Raw genomic sequence first — 25,836 nt, forward strand, 5'->3', positions numbered from 1 at the left:
CTTTCCTAATATGGGCTCTTGGAGCTGCTATCCTAAACATGAGAGGTAAACCAAGCAAATAACAATGTGGACCAGGGATGTAACTCAGTAGAGCATCTGCCTAGCATACAGAAGGTCCTAGGTTCAATTCCCAGCACCAAATGCATCCAAGTGTGGTGGCACACCCCTGTAATCTCCACCACAGTTGGAGACAGTAGGATCAGAAGTTCAAGGTTCTCCTCAGCTGCGTATTGAGTTCCAGGCCAGCACAGGCCATGGGAGACCCTCTCTCTTCAATAAATCAAATCAAATCAATCAAGTCAAAACAACAACCGAAAAGTCCCCATTCTTAAGTGTCCTATGCTGGGCCCACTAAAGCTGAAGGACACCAGGGTAACTTCATGAGAGACAAAGGCTGTGAAATTGAAGCCGAAGAAGGTTGCTGTCAGTCAAATACTTCCCCCTAGTAGGGACCAAGCAAAAGAAGACTGAGGTATGTTTGCTAACCCTTACCTCTGTGTCAGGGAAGTAGAGCCACCTTGTTGGCAGGTCCATCCTATGGAAGGGAGACACTGAAGACCATTTTAATATCAGGGAAGCCCATGCAGAGAAGGAAGTGAAGAAGAGGCTGTCAGGCACAGACCGGATGTCACACCAGCTTATACCAGCTCATGCACCAAACAGAGAAAACAATGGAGGTTCCTTTGATCTTCTTGAGACAAGACAGCTCACCTTGTGTTGTCTCATGTCTGCCCTGTGGGGGACTGCGGGGCCAATTCCAGAAGGTCAGAAGGCCCATGACCTTGCATTGTAAAAATCGAAAGGTCTGGCTTTTTATTGGGCCTATTTTGTTCTCTGTGAGACTCCCTGCAGAGGGGAGGGCAGACTGCTAGCCTCAGGGATAATTCCCTCATTCTCCCCTCACAGCCTCAGCTCCAAGGATGGTTAAGATCTTGCTGCTGTAGATGCCACTACCTGCCTCTCCACGACCAGTGGCTTCTCACGCCATTGCTGTGAGCTTTTACTGGAGGTGATGCTGTGATTTTCCCTTAGGACATAGGATACCATAGATCCCAGTACCTGCTTCCTGTTGTTTGTAACGCATTAAGTTTGGGATGGGGCTCAACTCTGCTTTTCTAGCCAGTTTCCAGGCCAAGCTTTTGCTGCCAGTCTGGAGACTATACCTGGAGACCCGAGGAACTTGTTTTTGGAAAGAGAGACTGGGTGTGAGTAAGTGGATGCAGCTGAAAGAACATGGTTGTTGGGAACAGTTGAAGAGTATGGTACTGGGACAGGAGCTAGGCCGTCAGAATCCCACACTGAATGCGAGCCATCCCGAGTGAGGCCAGAGCTCTTCTCCCTGCCCTTCGTGGAATGGGATGGTGTCCCTCCTCCATCTTCCCCACTCTCTCTGAGAATCACCAGCAAGGACAGGGAACCAGCCTGCAGAAATGTCAGTGTTAAATGAGATGGATTTTAGGAGGGAGGGTCCACTACAGAGGTAGGGCTCCATGGCTATTAATAATTAGAGCTCTTTGGGAAATCCCACAGATCCTCAGCAGGCTGAGGGAGAATTTGCCAAGTCCTCCTGACTTCTCTTCCCTGGCCATCCCCCACTCTGCAAGTCAATGGCTTTGAACTGGGACTTCAAAGAGAACCCGGACTCTGCTTCAAACAGGTTTATAAAGAGATTTTGATACAAGACAACAATAGTTGTCAGCGGTGCCCGGCTATCGCCCTTCCCTTTGTAGTTTTATTAGGAAATAATTTCCCTGCCGCTGCGGCTCCTGCTGGCTCGCCTTGTTTCTCCATTTGTGATCCGATCTGCCCACCAGAGGGGCTTCCCCTCACTCCAGTGCAGCTCTGCCAGCTGTGGGCTTCCACAGGAAGGGTCTCATCGAGCCGATTCGTCATCTGCCCCTCTCCTGCCCTAACCATCTCTGTGGCAAAAATGCAACTTGTTTGACCTCTAGGGAGGTTTAAAATCTCAGCTTATCAAACAAAGAATTCTCCTCCGCCTCTTCCTCCTCCTCCTCCTTCTCCTCCTCCTCCTTCCCACTGTTTAAAGAAGAGAATGAGGAAATTGGCTAGGTAATGAACCTCCCCTTACAGAGGACCCCATGTCTAAGACAGGCAAGGGACTCCCGATGGATTGGAAACTAAAACAGCTGGTTCTTGAGAGGACTAGACCTAGGTAGGAGCTGCCCTTCCTTGCAGGTATAAGTTGTGGCTTGCCCAAGCCTGTTTCCTGGTGTCTTATGGGGAAACATAATACAGTGTACGACAGAAAGGACAGACTTGATAGGCACAGTGTCCTCCAGCTCCAGTTCTCAGCAGGGGCAGGGAGAGCTGGGTACAGGCTGACTGACAGGGCTGTTTATCCACTGGGCTGCCGAAGTAAGGGATGGGCACTAGACTTTGGGGGGTTAGCAGCAGGATCAGGCTCTCAGAGAGAGGGTGGAATAGGGTAAGGGCAAGAGACCATTGAGATGTGCTTCTGCATCTGAAAGGGGACAGAGAAAGAGACAGGGGAGGCACAGGAGGGAGGACATGACTAAGAGAGTGTGATCCTGGGAGTAAGTGGAGGCTTAGGGAAGCACTCACCCATGGAAGAAGATCCAGGGAGCACACAACCATGGAAGACAGGACACTACTCCCTTTTCTTCTATTTCTACCTTGCTTGAGATGGAAACATGAGACAGATGTCAGTCATGGAGGGTGGGAGAGCAGCAGATGTGAGCAAGTTTACCTTGGCTGCCATTCAGTCTTTCTTTTCTCTAGGAGGTAGGAAATGAGGTTGTCTGTAGAGGGTCAGGAGGGGTCTCCTATGGGAGCTAGGATGCTGATGGCAGGGGAGACCTTGGAGACCATGGATGTTCAAAGCCCTCATGGTAGAGGCAGGATGGTTCTGAGGGATTTAGTTTTCCAAAGCAATCGCTCTGTGGATTTGTGTTGCAGCGGGGACTCAAACTCAGGTCTGCTAGCTTCATGGTCTGAGCCTTCAAATCCAGCAGACACCTGCTCCATCCCTAAGGTGTAGATACAGCCTGGTTCTTCCTCCCATTGGGAGGATGGAGCAGCTAGGAGTTGAATGAGACTATATGTCTCCCCACAGCACTGGAGGTCAGGTAGGGCTCACCTCAGAAAAGACGGCTTGGTGTTTGATCTCACTGTAAAGCAAAGGGACTACTTGGGAATCTGGGATGTCCTAAAGTCACCCCCTACCCGCACCTCACCCCCAAGCCCTGCCCCTTGGCATTCCTCAGCTGCTGAAGTGTTTGGCTGCCCAGGGATTACTCACTGCATCCCCCCCCCCCCCCCCCCCGTGGTCCCTGAGATGGTAAAAAGCTTTCATTGCAAAGCCACAACTTACAAACTGGGCTCAAAATTTGTAGCATCTAAGTAGGATGTGTCAGACCAGAAGAGCACAGTAGCTCTGTGGTCAGTGCTGGGGCCTGTGTTGGTGTTATACCCACTCCGCAGGCAGGGCAAGATGAGGGCAGAGTTCTCAAGCTTCCCACAAATCTTCTCAGACACAATAATAAAACAGTTTTCTGGCGCTCCATTTTCTACACAGCGGGAAATATTGACTAGTGAAGACCCTTTCCCACACATATGGCCAGGGCAGACCTCCCTCACTCTCAGCCACTCCTGTAATGTTAGGTAATCAGTGCGAAAACAAAGCAAAAATAAAACAAAACCTGAATCACAGAAATTGCAGTACCCTTCTGTATTTATTTGTATTTAGGAGTAGTAAGATGATGGGTATGTCAAATGCAGGCTGCAGCCCATCTGCACAGTCATGAACTAAGGGCAGTTTTATATTTGCAAAAGGTTTTTTTTTTTTTTCTTTAGAAGTAAAACACAATGAATATTTTATAGTGACAGTGTGTGGCCTAACAGTTGAACATGGTAGCTATCTAGCCTTTTAAAGATGTTTGTTAACTCCTGCTAACGAATGAATACTTTTATTACAAAGAGAAAATAACGGAGTTGGATAATTCACCAGCAAAAAGGTCACTAGTAAAGCATTAAATGTGTGTGTGTGCGCGTGTGTGTGCGCGCGTGTGAGTGTGTGTGCGTGTGCATGTGTGTTTGTGTGCATGTGCACGCACAACAGGATGCACATCCCAAGTGTTTGACCGCTGGGTTTTTTGTTGTTGTTTTGTTTGTTTGTTTGTTTGTTTGTTTGTTTTTACATTGCTCATGTCCCCTAACCTCATAACCTTTGCTTGGGCATGAAGTCAGAAGCAAACCTCAGAGGTCTTCTTGACCTAAGGTCATAGAACCCTCATAGCTCCTGGTCCAGATTTTCCTTTGAGTTGGAAAAAGCAATTGCAGGCCAGCCAGCTAACTACCCTCTTACAGACACTTGTCTGCACACGAAGCTTATCTATTCTTGGGGCATCAGATAAGGAGTCTAGTGGCTGTGGCCAGGGGCCTTTAGTGCTCAGCATGTGGATCCCCAACTTTCTGACCACCAAGTGCATCGAAAGGCTCATAAGAGTTGTTGTCAATTAACTGAAGGCCGTGACACCACTGAGCAGCCTTTGTCTCTGAACAGCCAGACATCATAGGCAGAGCCTTTGGCAAGATGCAGAGTTTCCCTATGGAGACAGATGAGCTAACATCTCGTGCCACTCAGCAGCTGGCCAGGAGAAGCCTGGGCACACACAGCACACCAGTGTAAACACGGGCTGCTGGGATTGGGGAAGTGGGCAGGCTCAGATTCCTGAAGCCAGAGAGGGAGAAGAGTTGCTTAGTGTGCCTAAGCACAGGGGTCCAAGACAAGGCTCTGTCACTCAAGCCTTGAGCAAGTAGCAGAATGTCTTGGACATTTGCAGTTTTTCTCTGTGCAATGCGGATAACAACAGTATCTACCTCCTTGGGTAACTGGGGTTCTAACAAGATACAAAGAAATCAGAAACGAAGGCAAAAGCAGATGTTACTGGAGCCTTTGTTATTTGATCTAAACATTTTCACTAAAGATCAGAAGGGAGTTTCAAGAGAAGAGGGAAGAGAGACAGAAAGACAGAGAGATGCTGTGTGAGTCAGCTGGAGAGAGACAGAAACATAGACACAAAATCACAGCACAGAGCCGGGGTGGAGTGCAGAAACTGCATAGAAAAGGCAAAGCTGGAAGGGGAAATGACAACTAAACTAGATTTAATCCATTTTCGGTAATAACAAGCATCATAGGAAAACAGAGCTAGCAGACAGCTCAGCGAACACACTGTGCACCCGTTTTAGGGGCTTGCAAGGGAATAATCTGGAAGCCCATGACTCAAACCCTAGTACTAGCCATGGTCTGCAGGAGATTGGTCAGTGACCTGAGCTCCCTGGGCTTCAAGTCCATTGTCTGTAAAACAGGGTGGTATTAATCACTTGGACTCACCGGGCACTGTGAATGTGAGTGTTTTCTGTGCCTCCAATGGAGTTGAAGACTGGGTACCACCAGGTACTTAAGTGTCACTAAACAGGCTAGGTCACACGTCTCCACTGGCATTCCTTAGGACCAAAGTTCACCACTTAATGGTGAACTATGGGCTTCTCTTTGAGCAGATCTGTGGGAGAAGATAGCAACAATTCAGGCCCTTCAACCAAGTGCCACAAAATCACTCCTATACAGTTAATCCCTTCTCGCTTTCTGGTAGATTTCCTTTGCTCTTGTTGGGGGAAAGTCAGTTTTGAAATCGTGCCTTGGTATAGGTAGCTGTTTGGAAACACACGGATATCCACAGGAGCCCACTGAGTGCTAACTGGTGTTGGCGGGTGCTTACTTCTGTAAACATACAGAATGACCGTGCTCCTTGCCTATGGGGCTGCTGGGACCAGTCTAATGAGATACACATTTCCAGTCAAGGAGTTCTGAGGGGTGGATCTGTTTCTGCCTACAGACTCACCTCTTGTTTTCCATGTTCTTTATCTGCCTCTACAGCTAGAGTGTAGCTTCAGCTGGTCTTGCACACACACACACACACACACACACACACACACACACAGAGAGAGAGAGAGAGAGAGAGAGAGAGAGAGGAAAGAAAGAAAAGAAAAAAAATCCATTACTCCATTTAAACCAAGCGTATCTGTTCGCTAGTCACCCTGTCCTTGAAATGATTTTGCTTTTTCTTTGTTTCTTGTGTCTTAATGCTTCCCAAATAGCTTTCAGCATCTAAAAGCCATGGATACAAAACAACACACAAACAGAATTCAGCTCTAAAGTTCCACAGGGTGCGGTGTCTAGAGCCAGGAAAGGCTTTTTGTATAAGTCGGCAGCTTAAACAAGAAGGTTTTTACTGGGGGAGAAGGATCTATAACAGACAACAGAGAGGCTCAAGCAAAGCGAGGTTTTCTAGAGAGAGAGGAGAAGAAAGGAATATATTGAGAATAGAAGCATCGTTGTAGAGTATTCTCAGCTGGACTGAAGAAGGAAGGAAGGAAGGTTCCAGAGTTGACCAGAACTCATGTATGTGTGTGGTATTTAGAAGAGGGCGCCATCCAGGATAGAGTTTGGAGCCAAAGCCTTTCAGAGGCAGAAGAAGTTGGAATAAGGGTGTATGTTGGAAAGCCACGGGAGGAAGGTTTCTTCAAGTGCTGCACCCTGTATCCTGACTGGGTTTCAGACTGGAAGACAGCAAGGTATGACCTGTCTGATTCACAAATGTGGCTTTAGTACAATGTAGAATCACAACACTCCAGAAATGTCATAAGAGTAGACTGTTTTACCCTGTTGCAGTTTGTCTCAGCGAATCATGGGCTTAGAAGAAGAACTGTTCTTCTAAGTATACATAAAAAGTCACAAAAGCCAGTGATCAGGTGCTTTTTCTGACCATAGTGCCAGACTGGCTTAAATACTGTCTTTCACGTATGTATGTAGAAAGGTCCATTTTTTCTGCATCCATGACCACCCCTCTCCCCTTCCTGTCAACCTGGGCTCCATGGAGAAGACAGGCAGTAGTGGGAGAAACTGAGTCACTGTTTATCTTTGGCAGTGTCAGCATTGCCATGTAGTTCCTTAAGATTCTTTTCCCCTCTAACCCATACTGGGCATCAGTTGAAGCCGGACATGGACAATGAACCACTAACAGTAGAGATGGGGGGGTGTGTCCCATCCTGATGTTATTTTTGGGAGTTTAACCTGCAAACACCACTGTCTCCATGCATTCAACTGTGAGGGTTTTAAAGATCTTGGGCCTGTGACATGCAGCCTGACAGCTGCTTGCCTGGATGTGCTTTTTCCATAAGTGACACTGGACAAGCTCTTTCTTGCTGGTTGCTTCCTAGAAGTCAGTGACACTGAATTTTCCAAAGCCTAACAATCTGTTCTTTAAATGTCTTCTCTCTCACATCTCTAGGCTGAACAGTGGCCCCCAATAATCTCCTCATCCTTGCTGAGGAGCCTGTATTGGTCCGTGTTTTGTATTGTAATAAAATACCCGAGGCTTATGTTATAAAGAGGCTAATATTCATATTATAATTCTGCATGTGTCAATGACCTTTTTGCTTTCAGAGTTTTGACATGGTTCAGGGAAGTATATATCAAGAGACAGAGAATGTGTATATAGTCTTGAGAACTCTCTCTCTCTCTTTTTTTTTTTTAAGGCCACCAATATTCAATCATGGGGTCTCTATCCCTGTGACTTTGCCTAATCTTAACACCTGCTAAGGTTGGATAAAGTTTCTACTTTAATTCCTCACAGTGGAAATTGAGCTTCAGCATAGAAGTCTCAGGGAGCAGACGTGTAAACCGTAGCTGGGAGATTATCCTGGGTTATCTGGATAAATTCTTCTTCTTCTTTTTAATTATCTTTCATCTGTTTTTACAGTCCAGTCATTATTCCCCTCCTGTTCTTCCCTCCGACAGTTCCTCATCCTGTTCTTCCTCCCCCATCTCCAAGAGGGTATCCCCACATCCCCCATGCGCCCCCACACCCCACCAGCCTCCCGATTCCCTGGAGCCTCAAGTCTCTCAATGATTATATATATCTTCTCTCACTGAGGCCAGACCAGGCAGTCCTCTGTATCTGGGGCCTCAGACCAGCTAGTGTATGCTGCCTGGTTGGTGGCTCAGTGTCTGAGAGATCTCAGAGGTCTGGGTTAATTGAGATTGCTAGTTTTCCTATGGGGTCACTCTTCTCCTTCTTCCAGCCTTTCCCTAATTCAGCCACAGGGGTCCCTGGCTTCTGTCCATTGGTTGGGTGTCTGGATAAATTCTTAAAGTGACTGCAGGTGTCCTTGTAAGAAAGAGCACAGGGACATTTGGCCACAGAACAGAAGTTGATGCTGTATGACCGACCATAAATCAAGAACTGCTGACAGCCACTGAAGCTTCTAGAGAGATATATGACTGTCAGCATGTTGGTTTCAGGTCCATAGTATTCCTTGTATATGTCTAGTTCTTACGGCTATTGGAAAGCAAGCCGCTGTGAATTCAGTAATTTCCTATGGAAAACAAATCCTCTTGAGCAGAGTTAAGGGCTGAGGGAGCATGTGTCCTTGGTTCTCAGCTGGCTTACCTGTCAAGCCCTTGCATCTGTTTTCCATTGCAGAACACTGTCTTTGCAGGGTCAGCACAGCTATTTCGATCTGTAACAAAGGCCACTTCTCAAAGCGACAGGGCCGTTGAGCAGATGACAGTGCTTTTCATGTCTATTTTAATCTAACTTATGTTATGATGTAAAAAATTAAGTTGTTCAAACCCACCTCAGAAACAAATTGAACTTTTGACTTTAATGATATCGGGAGCTCTTCATGACCAAGATACAAACCTGAAAGGCCCCTGGTGTTTTAGACAGTCTGTCAGTGTGATCCAGGTCTTGGGAGGTAGAAGAAGGGGGATCAGAAGTTCAAGTCCATTCTTAGTTACATAGCGAATTTGAGGCAATCTTGACTACAGAAAACCCTGTCTCAAAAATGAACAACAAAAAAATTTAGATAACAAAACCTGAAGGGCTTCATTGGCTCGCTAAAGTGTACAGGAGGATGCTTGAAATTTTCAGGGAATGAACATGTTCCAGAGTTAAGAAGCCCACTCTGAGGGTTACCATGGTGACTCCCTCTCCTTGTGCAGTGGCTTTTTGCTCCCTTTCCACCTTCACACTCAACCCAAATGTCACTGTCCCCCTGGTTCTGTTTTTCATTTAGCAGGAGGCCAGTACCACTGGCCAGAGCCACCAAGTTTCCCATCCCCCAAACCTTTCCCATCCTCAGCAGCTTGCCTTTCTCACCCATCTCTCCGACAGCGGTTAGCCTCCATTACGTGACTTTTTCTGTGGAGAAAGAGAAATGTCTATACTTCCCAGGGAGAGAGAATATTCTCACAGACCAGAGAAAGGATTGCATCTAAGTCTATCTTGGCGATCCATCAAGTATGTTGGGGGCTATTTAAGAAGCATGGGCAGTTGTACATGGAAAAGTCCTCTGGGGGATTGATGGGCAGCTATGTCACAGCAGAAATCCCAGTTAATTGTTCACCTCTTAGATACTCTAATGGATGGGGGGACCCCATGAGACTCTCATGAAGCTTTATGAACCTCCTGCCCCATCATCTTCCTCTGTGAGGGCACGTGGGTAGACCTGACCTCGTTGAGCTCCCTGACAACTGCTGATAGTCAACTCCAGCCCAGTTGAAACAGAATCTTGGGGTTAAAAGGGACTTTATGAAGCGCATCCATTCTAACCCCAGTGAAATAATCAGTGTAGGCTAAGGCAGTCCAGAGGAGGAGAGAAGAGGCTCAGAGACCCCAAGTAGAGTACACTTCCCCAAGAGTGCTGAGACCTAAGACTCATGGGCTGCTCTTTGAGACATATTGGCACAGTAGTGGTACGTCAATGGAAGGAAGCAAGGTAAAGTCTTCTGTATTTGAAATACACCCTTTAGGTCGGCCACTCTACTGTCCCTATGCCTTTGTTCCACAGAAGTGGAAAACAAGCCAGATTCTTCTGGTGGCAGTCTTGACACAGATATATTTTGTTAAACCAGAAACTCGGACATAAACCTAGATGCTTCTAGAATTCGGGCAAGGCAGCTACATTGCAGTGATGCTTCAGGGAACTGGTGAGCTATTTGGCAAAGAAACAGTCAAGCAAACTAGGAAGACCCATTAACCAGTGTAGAAGATGGACATTTGTGATGTGAACTTTAACCTTTTCTAGTCTGTCTGTTCTTGCCAAAGGACAGCAGTGTGCCTTGCATTTCTGAGAGGAATAGGGGAGCTGAGGTCACAGCAGCAGAAAGGAGACCTTAGTCAATTTAGAGCCCTGTGGCCTGAGGGTTTCTCATCATTGCAGTAGTGCATATTGAAAAAGCCTCCCAGAGGAGATGTTTTATAAGAACACATTCAAAAAACTATGTAGCTCAGATCTGCCTTTGGAGTGGCAAGGATGCCAGTACTGGTGGCTGGACAAGAGGTATCCTCTTTCAGGAGTTGAGTCCTCCTCTAGGCTTTGCTTGGTTTCTAGTAACAGAAGCTCAAGTTGATGTTTCCCTAAATAAGAAAGGGGCTGCACATCTGGCATTTGAACATCTTCACTGCCGAGTTAGCTTTAGGCCCAGCTGTGAAAGAAGGTGCAGAGACATGTGAAGACTTAGTCTTTCTCCCTTCCCCTATGTGGACTGATTTCCACAGTGTCTTACCTCTTTTCTGTTTCCCCAAAGGCTGCCAGCCACTGGGAATACAGACTTCAAGGTTCAAGTCTAGGGTGGTGAGAGCAAGATGATTCAGAAGACTGCTTGCCTCAAAAGTCTGAGGACCTGAGTCTGACTCCAGAGTTCATGTAAAAAGCCAGATGTGTGGCACAGGCTTGTAGTTTCAGCAATGTTGAGACGGGAGGTGGTGGCAGGCAGATCCCTGGAACCCCACTGGCCAGCTAGGTGGCTGTTCGTTTCAAGTTCCAAGCCAACAAGAGACCCTGTCAGAAACCAAAAGTAGAAGGTGTCTGAGGAATGATACTTGAGGTTGTCCTCTGAATTCACATGCGCGCGCGCGTGCGCGCGCGCACACACACACACCTAGTCACAGTCAGAATCTACAGTCTACTTTCTAATCACTAACGGGGGCTTAGATCCTCTTGGTGCTACTGTGTAAGACTCAGGCTATGTAATTCTCAGGCCACATAATTCTCATGGCTATGCAGGGATTCTATGCCCTTCAAACCACAATATGCATAGGACTCAGCTAGGAGTTTTGTTTGAAGGTAGACACTGGGGCTGTCTAGCAGGCAGAATGAATGTCAGGTTCTGATTCAAGTGGATCTGAGATTACCTTTCTCACAGGCTCCCACACAGTGCAGGTTCTCCTGATATGGGGACAGACCTCATCTGGGCAGTCACTGTCCACCCCTGTGGCCCAATGGTGACCTCAGCCTTAACTGAGGAGAGACAAGAGTGAAGAGTCAGAGTAGATAGAAGGAAAAAGTGTTCTCTTAAGGAAAATACCATTGTAACCACATTGGGAGACAGTTTAAATTATGACGGTAAATACAGTTATTACATCTCCAAGGTTTGGTGCATGCCTCTTGTTAACCATTACATAAAATCCAGTCAGTGATGTTTCAAGATGTCTGAGTTTATCTGTGTCTCACTGGCACCCCTTGTAGCAAGGAAAGAAGTGACCTTCAGTTGAAAGACAAAAGAGAAATACTCTTAAACATTTGCACATGGTTATCACCATTACCATCAATTATTCATTGAGGAAGGATTGACATGTGCTTAGCGTGGGTAGAGATTTTGTTTAAGCACCAGCCCAGGAGACCTGGAAAGGAAACCAACAGAGGAGCATGAATTATAAATACAGATCCTGCTGTAAGAGGTCGAGGGAAGTATGAACGGCCTGGATGGGGTCTGAAGGCTGCAGCCTCCGGAACTGCATAGTGCAGTTAATGTGTAACCCGGGAGCCAGGGCAAAGTGCCTTTTTAATGCTTGCTAGGGGCCTGCATCCAGGCCTTTCCTGAGAGAGGGTCAATGTCAGGGCAGGACTAAAACTCTGCACATCTTCAGAGGATCTTATTTATGTAAGTTAAAAATCAGCACATAGAATAAGTCAAGAGTTTCATCATTTGGGGTGGGGAGCTTGGAAGAAAGGAAGCAGGTAAGAGCATTCATTGGTGGGCAACAATGAGGACACAAGTTCAAATCCCCAGCACCTGCATAAAGAGACAGGCGTTGCTGTGCAGCCTGTAATGCCAGCATCGAGGGGCACAGAGAGGTGCAGAGATGCATTTTATGACAAAGACTTAGGCCTGCACGTTACCTAATTTGTTGATAAGCTAATTCTCAGAGATGCCATTCTGGAAAAGACTCATTTAGAATGCAGCAGGTGGAAGGATTGGGTGCATAATTTATGTATTTGGGTATCAACATGCAATAAGCAATAGTAATAATCACAACAATCCCTGCTGGTCCTAGAATGTTCCCGGGAGGAGAACTGTAATTAGAAAAGAAGGCAGCATTAAGTTTGGAATCTTACCGTTCGTCTATCTTCTCAGCATCCCTCTCCTTGGTTTCTCAGCATCCTGATGTATTCTGGCCACAGCAGACAATCTTCCTGTGTGTGTCGCCCTCTTTCCTCCCCTATCCCAACTGCTCTGTCTCTTGCAGCCTGAAGTCGCTAGCATGCTTGCTGCCGAGGATCTAGCATTGCACAAATTCCTCGTCTGTGTCTTATCAGGTGAGTCCCGTGGTGCCGCTGTTCCATCTTCTTGGTGGAAGGACTGTCAATACGTTCTCACAAGGCAAAGGAAATGTCTCTTCTGCTCTACAAAGGTCATGAACTCACAGTATATCTTTAGAAAAGAAATGCACATAAGGCACACAGGAGAATGGTGGCCTCCTGATAACTCAGACTCAAGCATGTGCATATCTTCTTCACAGGGAGGGAAGCTGTGGAAATGGGGGCAGTTTTGTGGGGCAGTAAATGATCTTCAGACAGATCTTTTATTTGGCCCCCCGAGGGGGCCCCAAGAACATAAGAGTCTGTAAATGATTCTCTCTGGAAGTTGAGTAGATGGAGAACATACAATGGCTGGCAACGAAGTCTGCCCTCTCTTAATAGTTTAGTCCGTCCTGACCAAGGAAGTCTCAGGAAAGGGACCAAAGGCAATCTGTCTCTTTTTGGTTGGGTGTATAGAGAATCTCTTGTGTGCTCTGTGGAAGCATCACCTGTCAATAAAATAGCAGTTGGCCTATTAGGTCATGCAGGAAACAGGAGGTGGGAGTTCTGGCAGGGAGAGAGGATTCTGGGACAGAGTCAGGTGTGGGAGCCAATTCACCCTGAAAGCTGATGGGGATGGTCCCTCATGCACATGAGGAGAGGTAACTAACCATGTGGCAGGACTTAGAAGAAATGGGTTAATTAAGCTGTAAGCTAGTCAGGGAATAAGCCCAGGCTTACGGTCTAGGCAGTTATTCATAAATAATAAGTCTCAGAGTCTTTATTTCAGGAACTTGGATGAAGGTGGAAAACCCTGAGATTACAGTTGGGAGCCTTTCAGGTTATAAATGAATGTCCAAGAGTTTTCTTTTCGGAGAGGAGAGCAAGGGAAGGTTGGAGACAGAGCTCAATTTGGTGGGTTTGCTCCATTAGGCGGAGCAAAGTGAGCCATCAAGGATGTCCCTGAAGCTGTCCATCCATTTTCTGTAGGGACTCTCTTCTATCTCAACATTCTGGGTTCCATAGCAGAGCAGTTAAATCGCAGTAACATTTTTCTCAGTTTCGTTAGTTTGGATTGGTTATTTTTGAGAGTATTCGTGGATCAGCCTTTAGCAAGCTGCTTTCTGTGGCTTCTTGTATCTCTGGAGTGAAATTTTCTCTTTATAGGTACACTGATTGGCTTTCTCCTTCCCTGTTTCATTGCATATGCTGGGTGGGTTTTCTGTTGCTTTTGAGACCTTGTCTTGTAACAGTCTCAAACTCATGTTCTGTCTGCCTCAGCCTGTCCAGTGCTGGGTAACACTGGGCTTCACAAGGTATTTGTGAAGGGGGAATAATTTTCGCCCCAAAGTCAGTATGACAGCAGACTCCAAATCAGTCCCCTTCTCTATTTTATTTGAGGGTGACAAATGATCAATGGTAAAGAAGACACTGGGTCACTGTAGTTACTGACTGTAAATCCAACTAGCTTTTACACACAGAGGAGGGAAATACCATCCCAGAGACTTAGGAGGGAATCACCATCCTGCTTTATGATGTCCCCATGTCCTTATCTTTGGCCCTTCATGGTGCTAAGCACACTATCTCACCATAGCCATGAACTGTGATTTCTACTGATGAACAGCCAACTTTCCCAATCAAAGCTCTGCTGGCCTCCTTTGCCCACACAGATCTAAAGTTAAGTACAGTATCTGACCTAAGTGGATGCTCAGAGGGTATATGCTAGATTTTCTTATGGTGGATTGTTGTTGTTTTTATGGTAGTGATTCATTAAACTGGAGCTACTACGGCTTAGCAGATAGGTGTGCTTGCCACCAAGCCCAAGGAGCTGAATTTGATTCCTGGAGTGGCACATAGTAGAGCCTGAGGACCTGAGTTTCATCCCTAATACTGCACACAGTAGGAGAGAACCAATTCCTGAAAATTGTCCTGCACATCTGTGATCTGGTCATATATTGCCTGCACATATACATATAGACACAAAATAAAATAGATGAATACATAAATGTAAAATAAATTCAAAGAATGATTTTGGCTTCCTCTACTTCCTTTTAAATGTTTGCATATTAAGAGATTCTGTGACTGTTCTTATTTTGTCTCCGTCTTTATTATTACTATTATTGTAGTAAAAGTAATATAATAGAACATTTACTATTATAAGCACAGTTTTGTGATTAAGAGGAATTTTCTATTGTTAATTAGTTCTGTTTGGTTCTTCAATGACTTCACTCATGTTTATAATGACTGGTTATTTTCACACCCACGCACTCACTCACTACTTTTTAAAAATCCCCGCATTTACCGAAACAATTCCAGCAAGTCCCCCTTCTACTATGATGTCTGTATTTGAGCCTTCTTGAATGCCTTTGTGTCCCTAGGGGAATGGTGACTGGGTTGCAGGCTACATCCAGTGTTTAGTGGGTACTGTCATCTTTCCAGTTGGTGATGCAATGTTCATTTCCTCTTATTCAGGGAAACTTCCAGTTTCCCCATTTCCTACACAGAACCTTGATGTTATCATTTCAGCTTAGCCACTCCCATGGCTACAGGACAGCCTTGGAGTGGTTTTCCTTATAGTGAAATTCTGGAATACATGGTAGAAAGCACTTTAAAATGCCATAGCCACTTGGTATCCTCTTTTATGAAATTGTTGACCACGTGTCTCTGAGATTTTGCATATAATATTGGCATTCTTTTTTAAATTTTTTATTGTTTTTTTTTTTTTGGTTTTTGGGGGGAGGAGTCAAAAGGAAAAAAATTCAAATTTAGGAGGGACGTTAAACTTAGTAATGTGGCTGTCTTACTTAAATTATTAGGATTTGGGGTGGGGGGAAGTATGGAATCAGAGGCCTTTTTTCAGATGAAGTCTGAGAGCAGGAGAGCTCAGACTTGTGACAGATTACAGGAGATGCATGAAGACCAGGATCAATTCATTCAAACCCTCATCCCACTGTCTGTGCAAAGGCAGAGTTAAAGAACAAAGTTGAGAAGCGAGCCAAGAGCAGTCCTCACGGGTACCTCACAAACACCAGCCACAAGAGGACCACAGAAGCAAGACCCTCAGCCAAATTGTCACAACTTGAGAGGGTCACAGTGGGCAGCACAGCCCTCCTTTTCGTTTGTGCCTTCTCCCTCAGTAGAGACTTCTCGGGACAGTCTCCATGATTACACCGTGCTTTCTCATTGTTTTGAGTCACTGAAGAAAATGCACATACCTAGAGATGGCACACTCAAGTATGTGATACCCATGCATCCAAACAAGGATACCAACATGTGCCTTTTATCCAAATGTTCAACTACGTCCTGTCTTCTGCCCTAGTCTTGGAGACATAAGATGAAGTATTTTTTTTAATGGAAGGATTTTGCAGAGAGCTTTATTTAACACAGCTGGGTAGGCGTGTTTGGTTTCTAGTACTGCAGCCCAACATCCTCCACTCTGAGGAGATCTTTGCTAGCTCCTTCCACACATACCTCAACCCTCTGCTTCTCCAGAACCTACAGGGCCATTCACACGGAAGTTTCTACCCCTGCTTTCTCCTTTATGTCTCCCAGAGCTTCTTGCCCAAAGCTGTATTTCTTCCTTGCCATCTGTTTCAGCCCCTCCCCTCTTACCCAATTCCCAGCTTCCTGCTCTCTAATTATCCCCAACAGGAGGGACTTGCAGTCTGTAGGTAGAAGGGTTTAAAAGATATAAGCAAGTGAATCACATACAATGTAATTCACCAATGGGATGAGCTCCGTATTTTACTCTTCCTACAAGGGAGTTTTCAATAGTGGGACCTTCAGGCAGTACATTTGATGGAAAGCTTTTGTGAAAGTTGGAATAGTTATATGTGCACTTTAGCAATAATACTATGGTGTGTGTGTGTGTGTGTGTGTGTGTGTGTGTGTGTGTGTGTGTAACTGTAACTGTGTGGGAAAATGTGGTTGTTTCCAGATTGAGAAAGGTCTCTTTAAATATTCATTTTAGGCTCGAGTGATTGTGTTTCTTTGGAAAAACTTGTGAATTGGTGATGTTTGAGAAATGTCTGGTGGTTCCCGCTCATTAGTTCAGAACGTTTTATTAGAAGTCTCTTTTCCCAGCAGACCTTGAAAAGCAGAAGGAAGTAGATAATCTATCAAGCCACCACGTATACACGTGGCAGTATTAAAATATATATGTACAGCAGCCTGTGATAGTGGCTTCCAGGGGTGCTCTGCATTTCCAGGGGTTCATTTTCCATGTGTTCCTGAAGTAAAAAACATTTTTATATGAGCGCTAAGGTGTTGCTTACTTTCCTCGAAGTGGTGCCTGGCTGCAAGGGTGACCCTGAGTTCTCCATCACACTCACAGTGGAAAGAAAGCCAGTGTCACCTACAGACAAAACAGAACAGGCATAAATTATCATCTCACCCTTTTATATCTTTGGGATATTCTGCATGATTAAATGGTAATTATGGATCAATGTTTCTTCAGTATAGCAGGCAGTGTGGCTGGTTGATTAATGGAAAAAATGCTAGCCAAAATTTCCACCTAATGGGACAGCTTAGTTTTGCTTTTTGAGATTAGCCTTGGCTAGATAACAAATTCAAGGCTAGCCTGGGCTATATGAGAATCTGTCTCAAAAAATAAGTCATAATGCTTATATGCTAATTAAAACCTTATACACTAATTAATTTTTTTTAAAAAGCGTTCTTCTTCTCATCAAATGGCCATGTATAGTGGGTGACCACTAATCAAGGAGCCAGTGATAACAGGATCTTTGTGTCACAAAACTTTTAGCAATGGGGGTATAAGGACTGTTTTAAAGCTGAAGTCAATTCTAGTGTATTTACACAGAACTTCCTGGCAATTTCTTTAGTATGTGTGAAAATAAAGACATTGGATAAGGCTGATGAGTGAAACAGAAATTAAGAGAATACAGGTACGGGAGGGGACAACATCAGAGTACACTGTGTAGCAAACCTCCCCTAAAGCCCATGGCTCCTGCCTCCTGCCATTCAGACGCTGTGGAAGCCTCTCTCCTGGAGCATGAGCAGGGCTGAGTGCCGGGTGCCTCATCTGTCCACTGTAGTCCAGGTGAAAGCGTGTCACATCTGGGGTTAGATTACAGACAGGCCAGAGTGCCGTCCACTGGCCCTGGGTTGCTCCTGCTGCTCATGAACCCCCACCTAGGAAAGACCACTTCCTGAAAGTGTCAATGACAGTGAGCTAGGAACGGCTTTTCCTTTCCAATTGACCAAAACTCCCATCACAGTCTTGACTTTGTGCTCCTCCTTGATCGCCTTAGGTACCTAGCTGGGCCACATTTGAATTTTTGACTTACAGAAATGGTGAAGCAAGAACTGTTTGTGGTTTTACGTTGTTAAAACGTGGAGTGATTCGTTATGCGGCGTTGGTGACTAATGCATCTAAATGTGAACATTCAGGGAAAGATTACATATAATCTCACGAGGCTTTGAGATGTTTCCAGAGTTCATTAATGACTAGGATGTGGACCTCACTAATTGATAGCCCTTGCTATAGAAAACCCTTAATCTGAAGTCTGGCAAAAGGAAAGGGGAATAAGAATAGCATGGGGTGGGGTACAAGAGAATGTGTAGGCAGCATAGAGATTGTGAGGCCAGGGGAACAAATTAGGGCTTAGCGCCAGGAGGAGGCATTTCTAGAAGTTTCTGAGAACACAGAGCCTAGAGGGTAGCGATTAATTAGCTGGGGAAAGCACCATGATGAGATACAATGGGGAGGATCTATAACCAACAGATAAAATGATCTGCACAGGGGTTAGGCTTGTGGGAAGAAAACCTGTGAACAAGCCTGGAGATGGGCAGCGCTCAGAAAGAGCAAACAACAGGCTTATAATGGCGGGAGCTGCAGAGGTACAGCTGGCTCCAGGCATGACTGCATCCAGAGTTTGCGGATGATGCTGTCAGTTCTTTTAGGCTGAGAGAGTTGGGTAAATCTGCAGAGAACAGTCCAACCTCTCTGAGGCCAGAGAGTGATGACCTAAGAAAGAGATTTCTGTCCCTGTTGTGTCTGCATAGAAAAGCCAGGATGGGTCTCTGATGCCCCTTCACTGGAGCCATTTTCTTCCCCAGATAGTCGATGGTACCTGGATTGGCAGGGGGATAATTACCCAAAAAAGAGAAGGGGGTGCTGTTGTCAGACAAGGGGAAACAATGTCGGGCAGATAATATGACATGTGTCTCCCGCATTGAGTGACAATAACCAGGGGCTGGGAAGATTGCTTAATATTTAAAATTATGCCAACCTAATTCAATAACCTGAGACTTAATGCGGCCGTGGAGCGTTTGCGTCTCAGCTTCCCCTCATTACAGGAAATTTGGGCTGCATATAGGAAGTGACTTGGGGGTGATGGAGTCTAATGAATACAGGCAGGACAAGGGTAGCCCAGGAAAAAAAGGACTCTGAATGAAATTCGGAGGCTCAAAATTTGAAGGAAACACTCCATCCTTTTCTCCCTGTCAGCATCTGCTGGTTTTTTCTTTTCTTTTTTCCTGGAGCACAGTGTGTCACAGAACCAGGATCCATTTAATAAAGGTGGAGGGGCCACCGGAATGAGGGCTTTTATTCCAGGTGTGTTCCATGTGATGTGACTGGATGCCTACCACTCCGGTGTCCCTGCATCCAGGCTTTGGCTTACCTGGGGACTCCCAGTATTTTTGGAATTGAGAATTTGGTTCCAAGTGACAGATATTTAAGTCCCAAGTATGCAGAAGAGAGATGTGATTATTCAAGTGTGATATCCTTCAGTTAACAAGTAAAGAGTTGATTTACTAAATGAAGATTTGTTTGGGGCAATTCCATTGAAGCCAGCATCAGCGTAGAACATAGCAAGCAGGAGAGAAAAGGTGCCTTTGGTGAGCTAGCCTTCTCAGCCTGCTTGCAGAAAGTGTCTCAGTGGGACTCTGTTGGGCCTAAGAGAATGAATCATAAACCCAGATAAAACAGCTAGTTTCTAACTTCTGTTAAGTTTTCAAGGTTTAATTATTATCACCATTACGTCATTGGCATCACAGAAACATGAACATGAGTTGTCAACTTAAAAATTGTGTTGTACGAAACATTGTCCTTTTCAGGAAATGGAGATATGATGATTAATTAGAAAAAGGCTCAATAACATTCTGTGCCTTCAGTCTGTGGCTGGACCCTGGGCAGCTTTGATGGTCAGTGCTGGCCCTCTTCTGGTGGACCCTTCCCCTCCCAGAATAGCTAAGGCTCTTTCTGGGGCAGTGTTTTCTCTGTTCTCTTAGTCCTGGTATATTCATGGTCTAGGCTGAAGGAATCTGACTTACTCCATAATGCTTACCTTGAGAATTCTACAGGATATTAATAATATTCCCTGCTTAAAAGTAAGTATATTAAGCCATATTCTTTCTCTAATATCTGGGTTCTGTATTCTCATTTTTAAAACAATTATCTATTATAGTTCATAAAATAAATATTTGAGATATCTGTTATATTTATTTTCCCCCTACACACACACACACACACACACACACACACACACACACACACACATGCACACACGCATTTAGAAAAAATTTTGGTAGGGTATCATGCATGTAGCCCATGTTTGTCTCAAACCTTTTTTGTAGTTGAGGGTGACCGGAAGCTTTTGATCTTCAGTCTCAGCCTCTGATTGCTAAGATCATAGGTGTGCATCACATAGGTGTGCATCTGTTCGAGTGGGAATCAAACTCAGGGTTTCATGATCGGTAAGCAAGCACCCTACCGAGTGAGCCACAACCTCATATTTTGCATATATGAGTATTCCACAACTATAAAGGACCAACCACAGAAACCTGGAAAGTATAAAAGAACCATGAAGGGAGGAGCCTTAGAGGAAGGAATAGCAGGATACAAATGATATGAAGCAGTAAATGGGAAAAATAAGGAGGAACACTTTAATGGAGGGAGGAGTATGCAGTACAGAAGGAGGAAGGAGGACAAATAACCTGCAGAATGTTTGAAAAGCTTCTAGGAAGCATTATTTTGTATTTAATATATATATATATATATATATAGTATTATACATATAGTATTATACATAAACATAACTTGGTCTGAAGATATTCCTCACCAAAAGCCATAGATCATCAAGCAAATCCTCCAGCATCAGGCATGACAAACCTCCTTTCCAAATGTTGGTCAGGGTAATCCAAGAGACTCCCAAAACAATATAGACTATTGCTGTTGCTCTTGGTTATCTCACACAGGACTCAGAGGATTCAAGCTGGATCTGACCCGAAAGCCTCCTCCCCAAGGACTGGATTTCACAGTACTGGAAGGTGCTTTGCCAGTCGCCAAAGAAGAAAAGCAATCAATCTGCTTACCCAGCTGTGATGTTTATGAACTGCGATAAGAGCCAGCACAGCAAGCTATCCCTAAAAGTGCAATAGTGACACGCATATCATGGCAGGCAGTAACCAATAGCTCTCTAATTGGACTTAAGGGCTGCTCTACAGGGGGGAAATTATGCCTGGTTTTAGAAACCTAGTCAGCTACCCACAGCTATTAAGGTAATGGATCTTAGAAGAAAACCTACTATCGACACCTTCCTGGACCAGCCTAACTCCTAATTGCTTTCTTAATATGTATCCTCACACCTACAGGTAAATATAGCTCTCTCTTCTCATCAGCAGATGAAACAACATTGCAGGGAACTATGGCCGGTCAAAGCGCGCAGAATAACTGATAGTGGAGGGTCCTGCCTCAGCGGAGGCACATACAGCACAGCTCCCGTACCTAAGGCTCAAGGGGACGTTACCAAAGAGGGAGTAGAAAAGGGTGTGGGCCAGAGGACCAAGAAGTCTTCTGTGAGATTGTGTCTCCTGAAAATGGCAGGACAGCTACACCCCTGAGGCTGCACCGTTTGGCTGCCTGAGGAAGACCTCAACAATGCCAATAGACATGCTGAAATAGAAGGAGGTGTTCTCATGGATAAGCTTCCTAAGTGGTTATCCAATATCAAGTGGTCAGCCTGAAGTTACACACATGTAAACAATATTTCTCTGTGTTTCTCTTTGTGTCTCTCTGTCTCCATCTCTTTGTCTCTGTCTCTCTGTCTGTCTGTCTGTCTGTCTGTCTCTCTCTCTGTGTATGTGTGTGTGTGTGTGTGTGTGTGTGTGTGTGTATTTATCAAACTGACACATGCTAGTGTTTTCTGGGAAGAGGAAAGTCAGTAGGAAAAAAAATGCCTCTATCAGATTGCCTGTAGGCAAGTGTGTATAAAGCATGTTCTCGATCGGTGGTTGATGTGGAAGGGCTGGCCTATAGCATGCTGCCTGGGCAGGTTGTCTTGAGCTGTATAAGAAAGCAAACTGAACAAGCCATAGGGAGCAAGCCAGGAGTAGCATACCTCCATAATCCTTTCTTCAGTTCCTGCCTCCGGGTTCCTTCGCTGTGTTCCTACCCCTGACTTCTACTCATAAAGAAGATGTGTGAGCTGATGTCAACCCTTTCTTCCCCAAGCCGTTTTGGTCATGGTCTTTATCACAATAGAAACCCAATGAGGCAATAGGTAACAGTAACAATCAAAGAACAAGAGGTCATGAATCTGAGAGTAAGTAAGTAAGGGGTGGGAACAGGAGGAGTTGAGGGAGGGAACAGGGGAAGAGTTTGAGGAAGGAAAAGAAAGAGGGGAAATGAGGTGATTGTATTTTAATTTAAAAAATAAAATGACACATAATTTTTCCACTATAACCAATCTTTCCAACGGTGGAAATTGCTGGAAGAATCTATCTTGGCTCCTCTGAACTATTTCCTCTAATTCCCAGATCCTTGGAGATCCTGTTCAGTATTGACTTGTACGCAAAAGAGAAAGAGATATTCTTCTGTTCCCCTATTAATTCTTTTTGTGTCCTTTAGTCAACTCATTTTGTCTCAATAATAATTTAAGTCAGTTTTGCACCACCACAGTTCCAGGCACTTAAGATATAAAAGATGAAAAAATACAGTTATTGCTTTCTAGAATGTGATATCTAATATCCAGCATCGATGGGAGAAGCCAAGGGGACATAGCCAAGCATCCACTGTCTTCTAACTCCAAGCATGCATGGTACCCCAAGTGCTCATGTGTATTGTCTGATATCACATGATGACTTTAGACACTTCTGTCTTCATCTCAGAGGCTCTGGGACATTACACACTTGTTCAGGCCTTGCCATCAATATGTCATGACCAGGCAAGATTTGATTCTGGTCTTCTTTTTTCTATGTTGTGCTTTCCTGTTCTCTAGCACTGCTCTGTATCCCATAATTAAATCCTGGAATTCTTTCCTCTTAAGTCTAAAGCTGGTAATGCTGAGAGGGGCTGGAGGAACATGCTTTCTAAGAGCCTAAAAACCGCTCCTCCCTATGGTGTGTGAATTTTAACTCTACTATGAATCTTTTAGGGTCTGAGTTCATTTCAAACTGACTTTCTATTTCAGAAGAAACAAAAGTTTAATGATGACACACAAACACATACATACATGCACATACACACAGAATGTGGTTTTCAACAAAAATATTTTTAAAAAGGAGATTCTGATGATATACAAAGAGCATGTTGTGCAAGAAGTAACTCATGCATGGTAACACTCAGAGATGTTAGGGAGCCAGCAATTAGAACTATTCTTACTATAATGCTATTCATTTTCCGGTGTGTCTGGATTTGTTCAGAATTATACAGAGAATCTATCTAAGGCCAGTTTATCTGATTTACTATGTCATACCTTAAGATTCAGGTTACCAAAGCTCTTTAAACCAAGGTGGGCAGAGAAACTTAATGAAGTATCAGTCATCTAGAGTTTATAAAGTGCTATTTGATTTGACCATGGAATTCATTCTCCACTCATGTGAGTAAACACAAGCCTAATGTTTATTACTTTATTGCACAGGAGCAATTGTATGAATTACATGCTGGGCTACTCACGCATAACATATTAGTAAGAGAACATTTGTCTTTATTTACAGTTCCTGCCTTAGGATCAGTGGGCATCCTCTTTGGGACCAGCCTGCAGCTGACCCATAGCCCTGATGCCCCATCAGTGAAAAGTGACAAGGCTGTAGGACGAAGGCTGTGCTTCTTTAAGAAGAGGCCTGATGACATCGCATCTGCTTCTTGTTTGAGAAGGCTCAGGAGAACCCACTCCATGCGAACACACTGCAGAGATTGCTGTTTTTAGGCTGGACTTCAAGGTGAACCAGGTTGGAAGATTCAAGGAGAGACTTGGGAAGTTATTGACTTTTCCTGCTTCCTACATTGGTTGATTAACCCCATACGTGGTGTTTGATTAATGTCTGAGAGCTCTAATTAGCAATGTCTAATCGGCTCCACATACTCCGGGCTATTGATTCCTGCCTCCGGAGAACTAATCCAATTGCTCTCCTTCCCATTAGGAAGTGCTTGTTGTGATGGGGTGACCGCCTGCATGTTGGAAAGTTTACCCTATGAAGGACTTTGAGATGGGGCAGAGTGGGTAGGCATCAGTTAGGCAAATGCTCGATTCTATCTCTTTGGTGCTGCCCCCCCTCCAATCGATGAGTTTCCTCCCCAAACTTTTCAGAAGGGGAAGGTATATCTTGTGAACCACAGGGAGAAAGTAGAAACCCAGTGCCTAGTGGCATCTCTTACTTAGTTGATCTGTGCCTACTTTCCTGCCACACTCAAATGATAGCATTTATACCATGATAATACGGACATGTCCTCTACTCCATTTGTGGCTTTCTTCCCCAGGGATTCCAAGGTAGAAATTTATTTTATTTTTTAAAAAGAGAGCAATGCTAGTAATGTTGGCATGGTACTGACAATGTGTGTGAAAACAAAACATGAGTGACCAAAGTGTTAGTTCCTTCTGCAAAGCTCAAATGCATGTTTTTGTGGCACTTTATTTGGAACATGAATTAACCAGTAAGGATGGGGTTCTTCATTGTCCTACAGATGGCTCTGGGTTTGAGAAGGATTAGAAGGATGAGGAGGTGTGGCCTTGTTGGAGTATGTGTGTCTCTGTTGGAGGTGATATGTTACTGGGAGTGGATTTTAAGCTTTCAAAGGCCTATACAGGTCTAGTCTCTCTCTCTCTCTCTCTCTCTCTCTCTCTCTCTCTCTCTCTCTCTCTCTCTTTCTCTCTCTGTCTTTCTCTGGATCAGGATGTAGAACTCTCAGCTACTGCTCCAGCGCCATGTGTGCCACCATGTTTCCTGCCATTGTGATAACTGACCAATCCTCTGAAACTGTAAGCCAGACCCTAATAAATGCCTTCTTTTTTGAGTTGCCTTGGTCATGATGTCTCCTTACACCTTACAGCAATGGAACAGTGACTAACACAGAGACCATGATCAGTTACAGACACACAGTCCCATGACTGCCCTTTCTGCTGTGTCACTGCCTAGAAAATCTTACTCACTGATAGACTTGTGCCACACTTCTTCCCATGCAGGTTCTGCCAGTAGCACTTATCAAACTGGGTCGCAATTTTCTGTCTATCTGCCTGTGTGTCTGTCTCTCATCAGGCTGAATAATGATTGAGGATAGAGGCTATATCTCACTTTCACTGGTCCATAAGTGATATATCCTCAGTGCTTGTCATTGAATGACTTGGTCAAATTTCCACTGATGCTTTAAGATCACCATAGGTAGAGTTCTTGTGTCATTGGTAGCAGCCTGGATCCACCCCAAGTCCTCAGGTTTTTTCATGGCTGCCACAGCATCATCTGGTGCCTCACTTACTAGTGCTTACTTGAGCCGGAGCCCGAGCCTGTTTGCTGAATCTGCATCCCTTTCTCCACATCTGTACTGAATCCCTGACATGATCTCCCAGTAGGTCCACAAGCTGCATTTCCAAGAACAGAGCTGCTGGGGCATGAGTGTTGTAGTGTCCCATCCCTCACAAGAAGACATTATGGCAGAAGTGGGAAGCGGGGAGATATAAAGTTGGAGATCAGGTGGGAGGCAGATTGTTTAGCAGCATGCTCACATGGGAAGGAGTTTGGTTTTTATCCAAACTGTAGCAGGAGATAATGATCAAAAAGGACCATAATAACATGTATTTAAACTATAATGCTGGCTGCTAAGGAAACAGTGCCATATAGTAAATGGAGGCTCTAGTAGGTTGTTTCCCAGACAACCAGACCACATGATATATGGTGACATACAGGACTGTACTGGAGGCTGAGATGGGCAGCACTAGAAGTGAATGGGGAAGAGAAGGGATGACTTCTGGC

The 25,836-nt window shown here is 44.8% G+C and overlaps 1 long non-coding RNA gene across 5 annotated transcripts in view; it reads left to right on the forward strand.

Moving 5' to 3' along the window:
• Positions 1-24,959, forward strand: part of LOC143443289 (uncharacterized) — a 126,102-nt gene extending 101,143 nt beyond the window's left edge. The window contains exons 7-8 of one of the 5 annotated variants that reach the window (XR_013112128.1): positions 20,848-21,243; positions 23,587-24,946. This is a non-coding gene — a long non-coding RNA (uncharacterized LOC143443289). Of the gene's footprint in view, positions 1-20,847; positions 21,244-23,586 lie in introns of all 5 variants that reach the window. The other 4 variants (XR_013112130.1, XR_013112124.1, XR_013112129.1 and 1 more) reach the window with 4 other exon arrangements.
• The last annotated feature ends 877 nt before the right edge of the window (positions 24,960-25,836 follow it).

This window comes from Arvicanthis niloticus, chromosome 8, assembly GCF_011762505.2.
Source record: "Arvicanthis niloticus isolate mArvNil1 chromosome 8, mArvNil1.pat.X, whole genome shotgun sequence".
Taxonomy (NCBI): Eukaryota; Metazoa; Chordata; class Mammalia; order Rodentia; family Muridae; genus Arvicanthis; species Arvicanthis niloticus.